At 35.4% G+C, this 13063-nt stretch overlaps 1 long non-coding RNA gene across 3 annotated transcripts in view; it reads left to right on the forward strand.

Moving 5' to 3' along the window:
- Positions 1-770: 770 nt before the first annotated feature.
- Positions 771-13063, forward strand: part of LOC138110805 (uncharacterized) — a 41778-nt gene continuing 29485 nt past the window's right edge. Inside the window, exons 1-4 of one of the 3 annotated variants that reach the window (XR_011151073.1) lie at positions 771-871; positions 1026-1204; positions 2584-2736; positions 4524-9302. This is a non-coding gene — a long non-coding RNA (uncharacterized lncRNA). Of the gene's footprint in view, positions 872-1025; positions 1205-1241; positions 1374-2583; positions 2737-4523; positions 9303-13063 lie in introns of those variants that run through there. The other 2 variants (XR_011151071.1, XR_011151072.1) reach the window with 2 other exon arrangements.

The raw sequence follows: 13063 nt of genomic DNA on the forward strand, positions 1-13063 counted from the left end.
CCATTCAAGGCCTTTCTTTTTTTTTTTTTTTCTAAAATACAACAGTAATGGCAAATAATAATAATAATCATAATAAAAAGGGAAAAAATCCGGAGTCATGCACAATACAATTACTCACCACCTGGTGACTGATGCCAGACTCCTCTTCCTAGACTGGCGGCCTCTCAGGGTAACTACCCCCATTTTATGTACTGGGCATGAAGTTCTGTGGTGTGGAATATCCCTTTGGTCAGTTCAGGTCACCTGTCCCAGTGATGCTCGCTCCCAGTTTCTTTTGAAACCTCCTCCCTGGCAGAGCATGAGACAAGGGAAAAAAATGTCCCTGACATAGGACAAAGACGACTTAGCAAAAAACCGAAATGTCAGTGTGTTATCAACACCACTCCTATTCCAAATTCAAAACACAGCACTGCAACAGCTACTGGGAAGAAGTTGGCTCTACCCTAGGTGAAATCAGGACAAAGACAAACTTTGGCTTGAATGAAATTGAAAAGCCCAACACAGGTTATTCAGTTATTTTCCCATCAAAACTAAATGTCAATTAAGGTTTGAAGATTTATGCAAGTATTCATCTCTACTTGCACAGATTTCCTTTTCTCTGATCTGCACAGCCCACACCTGAACTGAGATGGAGCCCAGGGACCAGGCTGTGGGTGGAGAATCTGGGTGGAGCTTGTCAGAGGCATTAGTGCTCATTAGCACCCACAGGTACTGCCACTCACCCTCTTTTTCATATAATTATACCTTGAGCTGTAAAAAGAGCAAGAAAATTTACTAACAAGTATATATATTTTATAAAAAATAAAGTATTATGGGAAAATATTGTGCTGACCTAGTGTCAGGCTGTAGGCATATGGGCAAAATCTGACAGGTAGTGACTGACCATCTGATTTTTTTTCTTATAGGGGAATACTGATTTGGTTAAGAGAACTTCATCTGCCACACAGCAGATGAATGAAGATAAAATCTGATCTGTTTGACTAGTAGGGAAGCATTATAGTGATTTTTGTCTGTCCTTTTCCTAGAAATGAATTTGTGATCATGAGGAATCAGGTGCTCCGTATTTTGCTACTTTTTCTTAAAGTAATAAAAAAAATTCAGCATCCCTCTTTTTTCTTCTGGAAGTAAATGTATTGATGAACCACTTCAAACAATGCTAATCAACAGTGTGAGAAGCCTGCAAGAAAGGACATTGACAGGCGAGGTACTATTACTAATTTATTTGTCTCTTTATGGTTCAGTTAGAGGAATATCTTAGGGAGTGCAGCACATGTCAGTGTTGTCAGATGTTACACAGTAGCTGTCACAGTTTTGACTGATGTACAAGCACTACCTGCTCATGTTTGCCCTTCCTTTCTGTGGAGTGCACACAGGTAAGACAGCTTGTTGGTAATTTTTATTTAATGCTTTCAGTATCTGCAGCTGCTCTTTTGTTGAAAGTTCTGACAATAAGAGATTCCACCCACCAAGATTCCCAAGATTTCCACTGTAAGGGATTCATCATGTAAACAGGGTTTTGCTCTGGGATTAGAATATGACTCACACTTTTTTCTGATGCCTAGTGATCTTGGCTATAACTGTTTATGTTTTAATTTATTAAGAAATATCGAAATAAATGAAATCACAGAAATTAAGGGAGAAAATGGCTTTTCACTGCTCAAGAAAAGGTAATTTTCTTTTCAAAAGTTTTTTTCTGAAGTAGACATGTCCTAAACCTCACCTTACCCAGAAAGGCACATGTTAATTTGAAAATTTCTATGCAGAAAATAACTGCAACTATGTGTCCAGGAGGGTCTGACATTCACAGAGTTTACTCCTCTCTCAGACACAATTGCTGGATAAAAAAGGAGGCATTACTGTTCAGATTAAGCCTTTAAACATAAATTATGAGGAAGAATCAAGAACAAGAATGTTTGTGAAGGAAGGGTTCAAATATAATCTTAGGCTGGGAAGCCAAATAAGCTTATGACTGACAGTTCAAGTTGTGGTGTAATTGTTCCAGGAAACAAAAGATATTGTTCCTAGATGCAGAATTGAAACCTTTTCAACTGTAGAAAGTCATTCCAGACACTACAGAAATTACAGAAAAATTTCAGTATGCACTCTTAAGGGTATTTCTCCAGTACAGTCAAGCCAGTGAATCTTAGGAATTAAAGGAAATATCCATATATTGAAAAATAATTTAAAATATTTTTCTTTAACTATGGAGTTTAATTTGGAACAGAAATTCACTTTTGCTGTATTTGTTCATGTCTTTTCCCCCTCCCCCATCTTTTCATCTGAGCACCTGGTTCCACTCTTAGGTTAGCAAAGGCCAATGGAGCAGAGAGCAGATGGGCAGCACTTCTCATTGACCACTCATTTACTTATTGAAAAGTTATAAATGGCAGTGTTGTGCAAAATAAATTTTATTTCTTTTCCTCCAAGTGACTTGAAAATCAGTGTCTAACACAACTTTTAGAAATAGTTTTCTGGGGTTTTATGTTTCTGTTTAGCTGGGGGCTTTTTGGTTTTTTTTTGTTAATTTTTTTTTAACCGTTTAATACTGGTTTTGTTATTCTGAAACCATATTTGTCTCACCAGGAGCCACTTTTCACTCAAAGGAATGTGGTTTGGCCACATCTCTTCAAGGAATGATAGCAGCTCTGTGGTTTCTATGAACTCAAATGTTTTCAGGATATCTGCTGTGAAAATCATGCATCCACAAGAACTGAAGCTCTCTGGCAATCCCTGGAGGTAAGCAAGTCTGCATTTTGAAGCATGAGTAGGAACAGTGATGAAAACATGAGCCTTTTTGTACCACGTGTATGCAAATCTATTGAAATATTTATCCAGTCTCTGGGCTGATTCTAATAGCAATGCAGGATGAAAATGTGAATGGAAACATTCATAAATGAATATTAATAAAAGAATGAGTAATATCTGGAGTAATGGTAAAATTTGGAGCCACAGAAGAAGTAAAGACCAACTTTTATCCAGAGTTATAACTCTTGCAATGTAGAATGGAATTTTTTAACGCTAGCTCAAAAATCTTAATTTAGTCTTAATTTATAAGTACTTATTTAGCAGTCTGAATTTTCTTCCTTCAGGTATGAAAAGCAAACAGTATTACAGTGTTTGAGACAGAATTTGGTCTTGATGCTTTTCATTCTTTCCAGAAATTACATTGACTTTAATGTCTTAAAACCTAGCTAAGGCCCTGATTTTAATCTCTCACTAAGGCCAGCTGTGCCTTCACCGCTTCTTTGTTCTACAACAGCACCTCAACAAATGCTTACATTTCATTGAAGGAAATGCAGCTCAAGGATATGTTTACAGTCAAGCACAAAGCCAGACATACTTGTGGAAGGAATGAATTTACATATATGCTTAAGTGCTTTGTTGAAATAAGGCCAGCCCAGTAAATGTATGTGAAGGTAACAGAATATAGGAGAAAATCCTGGCCACACGGAAACTGAAGCAACATTCCTGAGGGGAGGGTAGCTTTACTGCAGGATTCGAGGGTAAAACCATAAACTGAGGAGCCATCCTTGGCAAATCTGAGTGAGCTTCATGTGTGTGTATCTCTTTCGGTGTCTTTACTGTTTTAAGTGGCTAAGTACATATTGGTGAGTTGAAATTTAGAGTTGTATATTTTGAAGTACCTTAGTAAAGATGTCTCGCTCTTTTTAAATAACCTTTTATTAACAATGATGACAAATGCAACATTTTAAGATGAGAAACTCAGATATTTCAAAAGTAATTTTTCACACTGAAGAGGAAATATTAAAAACCTTTCCTTAAACCATTGCTATTACTCTCATTAAATGTATTTTTTGTAATATTCCTAGGAGATGCTGACTACAAATAATTTTAGAATGAAACAGTGTCACAGAAAGCAAGAATGTGCTCCTTGTGTATATCCCCAATTTCCTAGTTCTGTCTGGAATATGCTTGAGATTTTACAGGAGGACCAACCATTTGTTTAAGGTTCAATCACCAATGGCATCCAAAAGCATAACTGTTTGTGTTCTGTGGCACTGCAGCTCTTGGATCTATAGACTTTGCCAGTATCCTTGTGAAGGCATTTAATCTCAGCAGATGGATATTTTTAAGTTAATAGGGTGAAAAAAAATCCTAGTTTGAAAATTGTGTTCACAGATGAAATCTGGCTAGGTTGCTTGATGATGACTAGAAAACCTATCTTCAAACATATTTCATATATTCTTAGAATCACAGAATATGCTGTACACAGTTCAATTTGCCTTTTCAGCTTTTTTTCATAGTCCATCAGACATTCTGACTTGCTTTCTGCAGCTGTTTATAACAGTTTTAAGCAGTAATCACAATTTTATTTGATCTTTGATGATGAGGTCTTGACCATGAACACTTGATTAGTGTAAATGGGAACAGGTATTTCAATTAGAAATGGACTTTATCAGTAGCCAAGAGGAGAGTAAACCCTCGTTAGGCATGCATATGCTATCAGTTAAAATTGCTATGAGATAGATCTTAGTGCCATGACAGTTTCACACCATTTTAAGTTCTTACAGAGTCATGGAAATGAGCATGAGTTGGGATCTGTGGAGGTCATCCAGAAGACCTCCCAATCAAAGTGGAACTGTCTTCACCTTGGGTAAAGGCTTGTCTGTGTTGTGTCTTATACTTGTGAGACAAACCAGTGTGCTGGCTCTATTGCCCCAGGGTCCTTTGCATGCATCCACAGCAGTGACGTTGGCATAAAAAGTGACTGTTTTCAAATACTCATAGTTGGGTTGAACTTAATTAAGAAATATAAGATCTTTTAGCTTTCTGAACTTATGGAATTACACAATAATAATAATTTTCTCCTTTTTATTTTGATTTAAGTTCAATAGCTTTTTAATGCAAAACTCAGAAACAAGCAAAAACTGGAACCAGTATCCAGCATGCTCTCTTTTAGCATGGAAGATTATTTAGTCATTGGCTTAATTAATCAAAGAGCAGTAAAAAATTGTTTGATCACAGAGAATAGTATATGGCATTACTCTTAATGTATCTATTACTCTACTGAATGAAAAAGACCATAGACAATGGCATGTGCTAAAACAGGGTTTCTCTGTTAAAAATTACATAACTTTATTACATCATTGTGTCCCCATTGCTTAGGTAAGAAACAGTAATGTTAAATCTTTGTTGATGTTGAAATAAAATTACAGAAGAGCTGCACATGCATTATAATGTTCTTTGAAGTAAAATACTTCATATCCAATTTTTTTATCATAATGCACATGAGAATGTTTTAATGATAAACATTTTCTCTGGAAGTTGTTGGAATATTTTCATTTAATCATAATTAAATATTGGCTGAAAGCTAATGTTAATATTGGCAGGAGGAAGGTTATTTCTGTGGAGGAGGAGCAGTCCTGCAGTCTATCAGTAAGGTGTGTCTCAAGATAAAGGCTAGCAAAATTCTTCAAGAAAGGTGATACAATAGATGAAAGCCTGACTGTAGTAACTGAAGTCCAATTCTCAGTTTCCACTTGAACAAGAAGATTTCAGGTAGATTTCCCACCATGTTCTAGGGCACAAAACTTTTTTCCTGGCTATTCAGAATGATTTCTATTACTGCTGGCAAATTGATGTCCACTTTAAAGGCTAAGATGAATTTTAATGGCATAAATAATGAAAAAGGAGAGAATTCAAGACACGGCTAACATAACAGTTACTCTTTATTTGTGAAGCTCTTACTAGCTATGACTTACGAAGGACATCTTACAGCAGCACATTCACATCAGTTCAAGGTTATAATAACAATAATAATAATAATAGTAGTAGTAGTATTGAGGTCACTGTAGGAGAAAATCCTGCTTATTTTAGTGCATGTAGCTTTCTCTGAGCCTCTTCCTGCCTCACATGATTTGTAGGCATATTTCTATTAAGATAAAAAGACTGTGAGCTCAGATCTTTGTCCTAAACCAGCAGCTGCTATGATTAGTGTGGGTTTTGCATATCAGCATCCTCCTGTATTAGTGGTATTTTTTTTAAATTCTTTTGGTATATGTTCATTGGGAATATGCCCCTTGATTCCTTTTCCAAGAGCATACCATGGTAAGGGCTGCCAGGAATGCTACAGGCAAGGCAGCCGCAGAGCTAGCAACTTCTGAGGAGAACTGTATTAAGGCAATTCTCTTCCACTGGCACCAGGAAGCTAGAATTCAGAGAAGGCCATCTAAAATAATCAAGGGATTGAGAAATGAGATCTGTAAGCAATGTTAAGAGAGATAAACATGTGTGCTTTTCAGAACTGGTTGAGTGGGAGGACAGGGAACATGAAAGCAATTTTACATAGAAACAGAGTGTAAAAATAGATATTCTAAAAGGAGAAAATCTTGATTTAATTAACTGTAGCTCACAACAAAGGAAGGAAGAGTCCAAAGCCTGCAGATCTACACAGGTGGTGCTATTAAAAGTAGAAGTTTGTTCACTGCAAACAGTATGGAAAATAATGATATATTATAAAACACAAGATAAAACCAAAAATACACGTTACCTACTACATAGACACAAACCAAACACAGACACATACATATAAGATAGATATATAGAGTGTCATTGTCGATTCTAAGGATTGCATTTTTTATTGTGTTTGGCATTGTACCAAATGTAGTTCTCTAAAAATATTGTACTGTTTGTCTTCTCTTATTTCTGTTTACATAAAAACTTGTATTTCTTTATCATTACTGAATAGTCCACAGGTTTCTTCTTCTATTCTGTCAGGATAGTCCATGAAAGAAAAAACTTTGAAATTATTTAAAACTTATAAAATGCTTGAACATATGAATACACTGCATGTCATAAACCTTTAGTAATATTATTAATATAGAAGGAGGGAACCTGTATAACTTAAACTCTGGGATTAACCTATCATTTTGCATTTTGAGGGCATTTTTCCGCTACATTTAATGGGGTTTAATGTTATCTTAACATGTCAGATTATCCTTTGACCAGCAACCTATTTTCAGTTGATACAGCTTTCATTAAAAGAGGAAAAGGCAGCTCTTATACATACTATTTTTATGTGTTAGGTTGCCTTGTACAATGTTTTATAATGTTCACATTTAAATTGCAGAATAAGTTTATCAGCTAAAAATTGAAACCAATTTTCTAGTTTGTTTATTTTCAACGGACTGTGATTACATGTGATTTTTATGACATCGATTTAACTAAAGAGTTATTGAACATTATCTGTTAGATTTTCATATCTAAAATTTCAGCATCAGTGGAAAACAGGTTTAACTCATTTGTTGCATGTTACAATGAACAAAAATTCTATCTCCTTAAGAGAGGTCTAGAATTTTTACTCTCCCTGAATATCTCCCAACATTATCTGAAACACAGCTATCACTCCCTATATGGAGATTAAGTAAAATAAAATTTATCCTCAGATAAATATCAGATGGGTGATCCTAGGACCCCCTTCAGTATCCATAAGTAACAGTCAGGAAAGTAACTTCTGTGTATTAGAATTAGAAATGTAAAGAGATATAAATACAAAAGAAAGAAATTTGGTATTTTATGTAAGCAAAACTATATAAATCACTGTAAGAATATACATGGAATTTTTAGAGATATTTACTTGGCCTGATTCCAATATTTTAGTTGATGTTGCCTTAAAGAATTTTAATAGGTTTAGAAAAAAATATCCAAAGTTGGTTCTTTATGTAAATTTCTGGCTGGAAGAGAGTACAAAGTAGTGACAGCATTATTTGTCAATGTCCTCCAGTGATTGTTAGCAATGCATTCTTGCACATATTGTTTCAGACAAAAAAATTAGTATTTTGCATTAGCAGAGGATAATTAGGCAATAAGATACAAAAGAGAGTAGGGTTATCATGAGATAAACACACACATGGGGTGTTATGAGGCACAGCCAAGTATCTGCAATCCCTCCAGGGTATGATTATCTCGTGATAACCGCACACCCTGGAGTTGCCTTATTGCTATTATAAAATATCTTTATTATAGGAAGAAATGCACATTTTTGTGCTGAAAGAAGACGAAGGTGGCAATTTAGAATGCTGAACAGCAGTTTCAGCTGAGCTGTGTGGTTTACACAGATTAATCTATCCCATTGGAATGTTTCCTCAGCCAAAAAAATGTTCCCTAAATCCAAGCAGTCATAATCTGTAGTGATGTGCAGCTATTTGGAGTATTTGACAAATTCCCTCCTTGGTTCTTATGCTGTTCATTTGACTGCAACATATGCACATAGCAATATGAAGAGATGGAGAGGTGTGAACAGGACAGTGAACGTTCTGAATATTTGATAATATTTCTAAAGTCTGGATTCTTCCATTTTACCTTTATGCAAACTCTGTGTAAACTCTGGAAAGCTTCAGGGAGTTGAATAATGCATATAAAGCTAATTGAAAACTATTGGGAGATTGAAGTTCCAAAGTACAAACAATATCAATAGAGCTTTAAAAGCTGGGAAACTGATGAGCCAGGGAGAAGTGAGAAGCCCCTTCCAAGCGATGTGGTTGCTTTTCTGCCAGGCATAGGGAGGTGATGCAGTAAGGGGAAAAGACAACTGGATGAAAACACACTGGCTTCTTTGTGTAAAATTGGAGTTTTGCCCCTATCATCAGTGGATGAAGACCATGAAAATACTTAGCACCAGTCCTATGCATAATAGCTTTGTCCATGTGAATGGTCTCTCTGAATTTACAGTCTTGCTTCCTCTCTTTGTAGAAACCATTTGGGAGTGAAAACAGCTTGGTCAGGCTCAAGGTAGATGTAAACTGTTTTGATGACATGCTCAAAAGAAACAAACTTTGTCCCTATATCTGCATTCCAACAAGTGGTAGTTTAGTTTTATGTCCTGTTAGTCATAGATTCTTCATGAAAAACTATGCCCAAGGATTTCTTTTTATTATGTCATTTAATTATTTATGAAAACCATCGTCATATTCCAGTGCAACAGAAAGAACTTCAGGGAGCATTCTGTTTCTGTAAGTTTGTATTATTATTGAACAAATTTTAGGAAGAAATAAGCATTGAAATAGCTTATAAATTGTGTGTTAAAACATAATCAATATTTGTATTCATGTTTGGGCATAAAAATACACAAAGAAAGCCTTGTAGAATATATTTCTGCTTAGAAACTTGTACTTTGGCCTTCAAAATGTGTCAGCTTTAATTTAAGATTGGTGTTTAATATGGAATATGGAGATCAATGCAATTGATTTGATTGAATTAAAAAGTCCTTGAAAGGATATATGGTGCACATTTTTAAATGCAACAAGCTCAATAATTGGTTTAAATGTAAAAATAAATTGTATCTAGAGATATCTATCCCAGCCAGGGGTGATGTTTTATTGGTTTTTGCATTTCACTAACTGATGTGCTTTCATGTAAAATCAATATTGTGCAGTCAAATATATTTTTCTTTGTTGTGTAGTAGGTTCAGTTAGCTAAAATATAATTTTAAATGTGGCATAACTAACCTTTATTTTACAGTAAACCTTTTGTGCAGAAATGAAGGGAAAATGTAAAAAGACAGCTTTAGCTTCCTAAATATTCTATGGAGTCCCTTGCATAATGTATTGATTTTTCATGTGCTTCTCCAGCATTTTACTTTGCTAACTCTCAGCCCTTTTAATTAAGTCCCTAGCCATTCCTCTGGAAGTAATTGCCATCTGTGGAATATTAGACACCATTTCAAGTGATGCATACGTACCTGCTTAGCAGAGCTGTGTAAAACTAGGCATCATACTTTCTACCTGTACTGAAACTGAAAATGCATTTGCATTCAATTTTTTTTAAACCTATCATGAAGAGAAAATCTATTTCTGCATTTAGTCAATGTTGACACTTTTAATAAAACTGAAAAGCAGTTTTTTTAGAAAAAGCATACAACTCATACAATTCCTCTTTTTTTTTTTTTCTTTTTTTTAAATTATTATGTCTTCCTCACAACTGGGGAGAGCTGAAGTTAAAAAGGAAATCTGACATCTCTCACTTTATATGTTACCTAAATGATCAGGGAAATTCCACCGTCACTACAGAAAAGGTCAGCAAAGGCAGAATGTTATACAGGAGAATTCTAATGGATACAATTCTTCAGTTCAACGGGATACAGTCAATACAATTAGTTTAAAATGGCCATTAAACATCTGCTGGTTTTTTAAAGTTTGTACCTCTCTCATCATTAAGGAAAACAGGTTATTTGAAAAAGCTGTTAGCGTCCAAAGGAGAAATTTATTTCAAAGATTTATTTCAATGTGGTTTCATGATGTACAGATTGAAGAAGCCCATAAAGAAAAGGGATTTTTGTATGTGCTATTCTAGGGAAACAGACTTTTCTCTCTTTTTGTCCTCAAACTCCAAATTACAGTGCTCTGATCAGTTTTTATTTTCCCTACTGCAGGATGCTGAATAGAGATAGGGTATTTTTCCCCATCTTTCCCTCTCTCAGTGGTATTGAGGAAGTAGGTAAAATTCTGTGGATTGCTTTGCAAAGCTGTAATTATTGTACAGACCCACATTTCCACATAAAGAAAAAAAAAAAAAAAAAAGAGTTTTCTGCGCCATGAAGTTTGCATACAGAAAATTGGTATTTCTAAGTACTTCTTCCAACCCTACAATTCTGAAACACTCAAAAGGTTAAAAAAAAAAAAGTAATAGACAAAGTGAATATACACACTGCTTATTGAATTCAACAGAGCAGAGAATTTTTTCTGGACTAGTGATTTCATAGACCAGTTTTACACTTTTTAGTCATGCCTTAAAACAATTGAGCACATGCCATAAACATCGAGTTGCTGGAAAATGAAGAGTCGTGAACCATTCAGAACCTAACTGAACTAATATGTCAGAATGTTATAGCTTCAGAATGTGTGAAGTGAATTCTAAACCTGCTTGCAAGCCACTTTGGTCAAGCAGTTTTTGAAGGATATTTGCATAAAGACATACATTCTTTCAAACAAAAGATTACCAGGACATTGAATGCTGGTTTTTAGAGAGACTTTGCTAAAGAAAGAGAAATAGGCTTGAATCTGTTTAAATCAAACCTTTAGAAATATTTAGGACTATTTGGATAGGGATACATTATTTGGTTACTTACACAATTCAATATGGTTGAGAGGCTATGTGTCTGTTACTGTCATCATAGACAAGAAATTGTTTTCCCTCTTGTCTTGGCTATTAAGTAACAAACAGAGTAGCTGAGTAGGAAACTTAGATTGATGAGGGCAATGGTAACTAAAGACAAAAATATTCGAATATGTGCCATGAGAAAAACAAAGCATTGCAAATTCCACCACTTGCCTTGACAAATAACCTATTCAAAGTGTTACAGAATAGTATTCAAATGGAAGATTTCCCCAGAGTATAAAGACTTCTGGGACAAGTTCTTAAAACTAGCGAGGGCAATGAAATTTGTAAAGGTCTATGGAAAAACTAAGCACTAGGAGGAAGAACAATCAACCAAGGAAGAAGAAATTTTAAAAGCAAAAGTGTACTCCATTTAATAATAATATTAATGGAGTGTCACGTGAGGCCCACACTGCATAACTTTCCTGTATCATAATGTCACAGTTACAAAACCACAAAAAACAAATCTTTCCATCGGAAATTGTTGAGATTCTTTAAATATTGCACCTCTTCATTGCCAATTATACCAGGAAAGGGATGCCATGCTGAAGAGTATCTTTTACTACCCTCACGTACTTATCAGCTACTGGTACTGGCAGCCTTCACATCTCCCTCAGTGGTGGCATTCAACAGCTCAGGGAATATACTGTCTGGAAGACATACATTTTACACATGCTCTAGCACAAAACAATGGAAATTTCAACAATAACCTACTAGTTAACTTTAGTCAAAGTTTTATACCTTTATAAGTAAGAAGTCAGCTAAAGCTAAAGGCCAAGCAACACAAATAGGTCATATTTACTGTCTTACAAAGTCTGCTGGGTGGTGGATTAACTCACAGTTCATTTCTGGAATCTGAAAAAAGCCCATGGAATGAGATTTTTCATCACTAATAAAGCTAGGACAGCCCCAGTGACTGAAAACTATAGTGCTGGTAAAGTCCTGCATTCACCACAACTTCCATCAACTGAAGCTCTGTTGCCCACTCATGTAAGTGTAGGTGCTAGGGGAGAGATTTCAGTTAAAACCAAGTATTGCTTCAGATACTTAAACTGGATGTTTTTTAGGGGGGATAATTGACTGAAAGAAAAGCCTTGAATTCTAATTAGAAGTGTATAGGAAACTTGCTAAAGCATGTGTGTGTGAAGGAATATTTACAATTACAATGAAAATAAGTAAGAGACATTTAAAAGCCAGGCTCCTTCCAACACCTTCCACAAAATTTCTTCCTCTTTCTCTTTTTCTTCAGAGAGTAAAACTAGAAAGCTTCTAAGTGACTGAGTGGAGCCCTTTGCTTCTCCAGGGACTGCATTATTTAGCTCCTCTCAGAAATGCAAAGACCTTCCTAATAGGCTACTCTCCCATGTTCTTCCATTGGAAGATAGACCCAGAAGTTCTGACAGCTGTTAACCTCATCCTATTTTCTCCTCTGAATGGATTTTGGCATCAGTGCACGTTCTTTAAGGGTATTGTGTCTTTAAATTGCTCTTCTCCATCACTGGCATGTACACCCTGATATATTTGGAGACAGCAACCATATTTCCTTGCAGCCTCAAAAGTCATGTTTGAAAGACTGCTCTCAAAAGACAAGGCTTTTCATTTCCTTGATAATCTTTGTTTGACAAATATCTTGCAGTGTAGAATTATCTAGTAGGTTTTAATGAAAATGAGGTGTAGCACATTTCTTTTATCTGTGAGGTATGTTACCTTTTTATCCTGTTAGATTATAGTTTGGAAAACCTACATTGCATTTCAACCTACTAACACTTTATATATAAATTTTTAGCTTTCTTTCATAAGATCTTCCTTTCCTCATTTCATAATTAAATAGTATCACAATTTTTAGTTTTCTTCTAAAAACCCTTTTAATGTCATGTACAGTTCTTTCAGAAATCTGAGGGGGAGATGATCCTGTTCTCACCACACATTGGGTTGTGGTGAGAGCAGC

This window comes from Aphelocoma coerulescens, chromosome 5, assembly GCF_041296385.1.
Source record: "Aphelocoma coerulescens isolate FSJ_1873_10779 chromosome 5, UR_Acoe_1.0, whole genome shotgun sequence".
Classification (NCBI taxonomy): Eukaryota; Metazoa; Chordata; class Aves; order Passeriformes; family Corvidae; genus Aphelocoma; species Aphelocoma coerulescens.